The following is a 6,414-nucleotide window of genomic DNA, read 5'->3' as shown; positions in this document are numbered from 1 at the left end:
CACATTTTAAAACTTTTATATAATTGCAAAAAAATACAGGTATTCTCATTCCCAAAAACCTACAAAAAAACATCAACTTATATTGATAGTTTTGGTTCTAGTCCTTATGGCCCGGTTCTAGTAACTGTGTCGCCCGTGCGTTTTAGTTTTTTGTTATCTCTCCTGGATGCTTTTGAAGAGTTTCAATTGTTTTTAGTTCATCTTTTGAATTCTTTTCAGTACATCTACTTACCAATCGTAAGTCAAGTTTCCTTGGTGTTTCCATGCTATTTCTATAGCACAACAGGTGTGTGTGGTTATGTTAATGAGCGCATGTAACAAAGTTTATTTTGCAAGTTCAGAGAAGCAATGAGGTAAAAGCAAAACACTGATATCATGCAATTCTTGTAAGATATCTGAAAGTTCAACAATAAAAATTATATAAGTTTAGTCTCAAGTGGAGAGAAGTTCCTGCATCTCTGTATGCCCGTGGATGCTCGTGTGCTATAGTTGCTTTCTCCCCTTCCTGTACATGCTGCTACTCACCTTTTTATCTCTCTGATGCGTTGTGTTGCACTACTGCAGCTCGATCCAGGAGGTGCTAGCTCATGCTGGCTGGAACTAGGATGCAAAAGGGTTGACGGATCCATGCCGCACAAGCACTGGTGCTCTACTTTCTTCTTACTTTGTGTTCTAATTTGCTTTCTTATTATTTTCAGTTTGCGAGATACAAAAAAAGTTAAAAAAATGTTTTGCCTGGAGTTCATATTATTTGCTACCCCGTGATGTACGTCTATAGTTTCTCCCTTCAAATGTGTTAATCCATGTGGTTGTATTTTCTGTATTTCTCCCTCCAAACGTATGCAAGTAGAGAAGTTGCACACAAACAGAAGTTTTTTTTAGTGAGAATAATGCATACTGTCTTCTATAACTCATTTCACTTCACGGTTTCTTCCACCTGTTTGTTGTTTCCTATTTATCCTAATTCCTAAATGTTCTACTCAACTTCAGCACCATGCTCAGTCCAACCCCGTGGCTTCAGGGTGGCCGAGTTCGTCACGACCATCAGTTCGGAGACCTGCGTCACTGCTCGTGTCACTACCATGGCCACCTGCATCACAGCGTGATCCATCAACAGCCTCTTGCACAAGGAAAAGCAACAGGAGTAGAGGCGTCTGAGATGCTCTGTCCTGGCGACTGTGAAAAAGGCAAGTGCTTATGCGGCTTTTGCTGAAGAAGAAAGGCCTAGCTTAACTGGCGTAGCAGTACCCAAATCAGGTGTCGATGTTGTGGAGGCTTTGGATCTTTCCCTAGTTGCTTGACTCCAATAATTATGTCTTTTGAGATTGTACCATTTGGTCGTCCTTTGGTCTTGTATCGAACTTCTAGTCATCTTGTTACATCAGTTCAAAATCATAGTATGCGAAAACACCCTCAGTACAAACCCATACGGGCATCAGTTCAAGTACTTTTTCGGAACCATTCAAAATTACTCTATGAAAAAATACCTCCTCTGTACAAACACACACTGAGATTAGTATGAGTGCCGCCGCGAGCGCCGCCGTTGTTGCCCGCGCCCCAAATGTTGTAGCTTAGACGACTTCAGAATGTTTATCGTGTGTGCTCTACCGTCGTGTGCTAGTATAAGAATTCATATCATCACATAAGTCCATGTATTACTACAATGGGAGTTCAAAAGAAAACCCTATAACACGCGCCGTGCCCCGGCCCCATGCTCGGGACGCGAAAAAAGCTCAAACAAAAAGAAAACCCCATATGAAAATTCAAATGGTAAATGTTCATGTCCTAAAACGAGAGAAGTTCAAAACATCATTGCAAACAAATATTTTATTTCTGAAAAAAATGTCATTCAGTTCAACTATATAAATCATGCAAGTTCGGGGGCGATGATACCATAGATCGTTGGAAAGTTACGAGGAAAATCTTACGGAAAAAACAGAGTAAAGTCCAGTCTATGAAAACCGCTCAGTACAAACCCAAAAAATTGGAGATCAGTTCGAGTCCTCTCTTTTCAGAAGAATTCAAAATTAATCTATGAAAAATAGGAGTACTATAGAAGAACAGAGAGGGAAAATCAGCTGCAACAAACAAGCACCCCGTCATGGATTACAAATATCCAACACAGTGCCATTTCGTCATAACATCATAAGCCTGCTAGAAGAAACCTTCAAAGACAAAATGAATTGGCATCTAGAAAACTGATGAGCAAGATGAAAGGAACATGATTTATACAGTGCTAAATAGTACACCCCTCTTCACTCATACATGTATTTACAAAAGCGTTTGGTCGAAAATAAGCACGAGATGGCACAATAGTTCCTAATTTTTCCTACCCTAATCAAAAGAATTTAAGCCTAACTATAGCTAAGCTGGTACTCCATTATTGATCCCAATCAAGAGAGACTGAAGATCGAGCAGCAGTAACTCACATGATCTCATCAAGAATCAAAAGGAGAAATGAAAAGAAGATTAACTCATGAACAAACGGTTGTTCGTACGTCCGTAGTACCCCGTCCCATATGCATCTTTGGTTTTGCTCAGAGTCAGAGACTCAGAGACAGAGCGCGCCGGCGTCCTTGAGTATGGGCACGAGCTCGCCGAAGATGTGCACGGCCATGAGCCGATCGAGCCCGCCGAGGAGCCTCCCACCGACGAACACCGCCGGCAGCGCGACAACGGCCTCGCCTCCAGCGTTCCCGGCAACCGCCGCGGTGAGCTCGTCGTCGTCAGCGACCTCATGCATGGCGGGGTTCACCCCGAGCCCCTACAGCAGCCGCTTCACCACATGGCTGAGGCAGCACCCGCGCCTCCCCACAACTAGCACCAGGCTCTCTGCCATCGACCTCCTCACCGCATCCCTGCCGTCGCCCCTCGCCGCTGCGTCGGCAAGCCGCGAGCCCGCCCTCCTGGCCGGCCGCGCCCTCGGCCTCGGCCTGCTCGGACCGCCGCGGGCACGCCGGCAGCCGGCCGACGCTGTAGGGGATCGCCTGGTACATCTCAATCGGCCGAGCGATGTACGACGTGATCGAGCTCTTCTCTTTTCCGCTCGGTTCGCCGTTGCTGCGCCAAGTCCCCTGCCGCCATGGATGCGTGCTTCTCTGCTTCCCTCGCGTTCGCTGATGCTCCGGTCGCCGCCTGCGTGTGGACTTGTACCGCCACTCTACCGCGTGTGCGCAAGGGCCGCAAGGCAAGAGGCGCCCAGCTCCTTCCGCTTCTCGCCCACGCCATGGCGCGCGCGCTCCTGTAGAGAAAAATAGCTCAGAGTTTAATGAGATGAAAATCATCAGTACAACCGCCTAAAATCGTCAGTCCAAGTACGGTAACAGAATAATATTCTGTTACGCGTAACAGAATAGCCCAGATGTGTGTGTGTGTATATATATATATATATATATATATATATATATATACACACATATATATATATATACAGACGGTCTATTCTGCTAATATTAGCAGAATAACTATTCTGCACACCACTTCCGCACTGCACGCTGAACGCAAGTGCACTACATCTTCTTGACGACGAGCAGTGCAATATAGACTAGTGAACTTCGCGTCGGAAAAAACTGCACGCGTTATTTTTTCGGTACTGTTTTCGCTCTAATTTGTTGATTGTTTATCAGAATGAGGCGTATAATATACCGTTGAAAATCTATGGATTAGACGCAACTTCGACATGTTGAACAGTTTTCGAGATTCCACATGGTTTAAGAGCAGTTTTGAAAATGGTGCGGCAGATGACGAGTGGCAGCGAGCGTTTTTCGTGTTTTTTTTTCTAAACCGCTTGTCAGAATGAAGCAAATGATACTCCGTTGGATAGATATCATCGAGGCACATATTTTTCATATATAAATGTTTCTCTAATTCCTTACGGTTTAAGAGCAGTTTCAAATTTACTAAATTGCGGAATTCTGTTTTTCAAGTTTTTTCAAATTTTCGGTACTGTTTTCGCTCCAGTTTTTGAACCGTTTGTTGAAACGAGGCGTGTGATACGCCGTTGGAAAGTTACGAATGAGGCGCAACTTTCATATGTTGAAATATTTTTGAGATTCCTTACGGTTTTAAGTTAATTTTGAAAATCGTGCGGCGGATGATGAGTGGCAGCCGCCGTTTTCGCGAAATTTTTGCAAACCGCTGGTCGGAATGATTCAAATGATACGCCGTTGAAAAGATATCGACGATACGCAACTCTTTCATGTAGAACACTCTCTCTAATTCTTTACGGTTTAAGAGGAATTTCGAATTTACCGAAATGCGGACACTGTTTTTCGCGACACCCAAATCGACGTGGGGACTTCATCCGACTGAAAACCGCACTGCAACGGACGAAAAACCGCACTGCATCACACGGGTAAGAGAACTGCATGGTTTTTTTTATTCAAACGTAATTTTTTCAAGGACGAGAAAGTAGAGTGCACTTCACATCGGGTGTAAATGAACCACAACACTATCAAGAAGTGAACCACATTACTTTTATTTGCTTCCGTAACAATTTTTTTGCCCTTACGAGGTGAACAACATCATACGGCCGACCGCACTGCTTCATACTGAAAACCGCACTGCATTGGACGTGCAAGCGACTTGCATACCTTTTTTTGTCGGACGTAAATTTTCCATGATGAGGAAGTGGACCACGCTTCACGTCGAGGTGTAAGTGAACCGCAACACTACATAAAGTGAATCTCATCACTATGAAAATTAAACCGCATGAGATTTTATTCTTTCATGCGCATAGACTAGGCAAGTGGACCGCATGGGCTGACCGAGTGAACTACATCTAATAAGAAGTGAGCTTCTTTTGAGATGTTTTTCGTTTCTGTTTACCGAGTGAACCACATATAGTTTTTATAGCAAACTGCATGAGAGATCAAAGTGAGCTTCAAAATATACACAGCCATTTATTATTTTCACACAGCCACACTCACACATCCACACTCACATTAGTCAACAGCATTAGGGTTCATTTTTCAAAGTGTGCACTGCTGTTGCACGCCGTTTGAACCTCTTTTTTTTCATATCCCATTGAAAAATACCAAAAGGAAAAGTGGACCATTAAACACGATGAGATCAATTGCATTTTTGTTTTTTCTTCATTGTTTTTGGTTGTTGTCCTTTTACTACGTACGACAAGAAAAACTTCAAACAACCAGATCCATTGCGAGGGTCGTTGTGTTTTGATCATGGGGGTGGAGAAGAGCTCCGATCTGGTGCGAAATAATCTAAAAAGAATGACCTGTGCTTCAAAGTAAGTACTTTTTATTGCATGCACGTTTTTCAGAGAGCTGCGATCGGTAGGGCTCTGGACTACGAGGCGGGGCAAAACAAACTGCAATTCTCCTACAATGATGGGGGAATTCAAAAACAAATCCACATTTTTTCGTCAAACGCAAGCTGGTCGCCGGCGCACTGCATGTCCACCCCCACAGCACTGCATCTGTGGTGCCCATGGTACTGCAACCAAGTTGTAATCTACAAACTGATCCATGGAAATTTACAGAAGACTCCTAAAAACGAAAATAGACAGCAATCGGGATACTGCTTGTGGAAGGAGGGACACAGAGGATCAGACGCCATTGCCAACATGCGTGCTGGGGAGGGGAGCACCTTCGTTATCTTGTTGTAATCCGGGAGGGCGCTTGGGAAGGAGTCGATGTAGCGGGGAGCTTAAAGCAGTGCAGATCTTGTAGCGAAAGTCGTCGATCCGTCGACCCCATCGCCCAGTCGTAGGCCAGCGCCACCACGGGCTGCACGCATGCGCGCCTCGCACTGCACCACACTGGCCAGAAACCGCGAGGGCCCATAAGGCGAACTGAGAGCTGGGGAGAAGAGGGCCACGAGGGGCTCGCCGGATCTGGGGAGAGGGCCATGGTGACCTCAACGCAGGGTAGGGGTGCTGCTGCCCCCAGCGGCAAAGACGGCGCAGATCCAAGGTGCCGCCGGGGGCGGGGGGAGGTAGCAGCGGGGGAATGGGGAGGAGGGAGATGCTGGGTGCCGCCGAAGAGGAGAAAGATGGGAGCACGGGCGCCTGGACCAGATCCGTCAGCTGGGAGGGTGTAGGTGGCATGGGGAGGGGTGGACGGCCGCTCCCGGAGCCGGTGGTCGAGGCGGGCCAGCAGGGTGCCCCGTGTCCCGGCTGGTGGAGGGGAGGGTCGCCCGTGTTGGCCCTCGGTCGCAAGGACTTGTGGTGGCCGCCACCAGCGGGGCGAGCCCCGCCTCGAGACTACCATGGGCGCTGGCCTTCCGACGCGCTCCGTCGAGAGGAGCGTGGGGTAGTGCAGATCTCCACGGATCCATCACCGGGAGAGGTGCGGTAGTTGCCGCGGGGTGAGGAATGGTGGTGGTGTAGGGGCGGGGCCGACCGGAAGGGAGCGGAGGTGCGGTGGACGGCATTGTGGAAGAGAGGAGTGGCTA

The 6,414-nt window shown here is 47.0% G+C and overlaps 2 pseudogenes; both read right to left on the bottom strand.

Moving 5' to 3' along the window:
- Positions 1 to 2,506: 2,506 nt before the first annotated feature.
- LOC119281289 lies at positions 2,507 to 2,996 on the bottom strand (annotated as a pseudogene).
- Positions 2,997 to 3,160: 164 nt separating this feature from the next.
- Positions 3,161 to 6,414, bottom strand: part of LOC119279541 — a 90,941-nt pseudogene continuing 87,687 nt past the window's right edge.

The sequence above is a fragment of the Triticum dicoccoides genome, chromosome 3B (assembly GCF_002162155.2).
Source record: "Triticum dicoccoides isolate Atlit2015 ecotype Zavitan chromosome 3B, WEW_v2.0, whole genome shotgun sequence".
Taxonomy (NCBI): domain Eukaryota; kingdom Viridiplantae; phylum Streptophyta; class Magnoliopsida; order Poales; family Poaceae; genus Triticum; species Triticum dicoccoides.
This window is presented reverse-complemented; position numbering and strand designations above follow the sequence as displayed.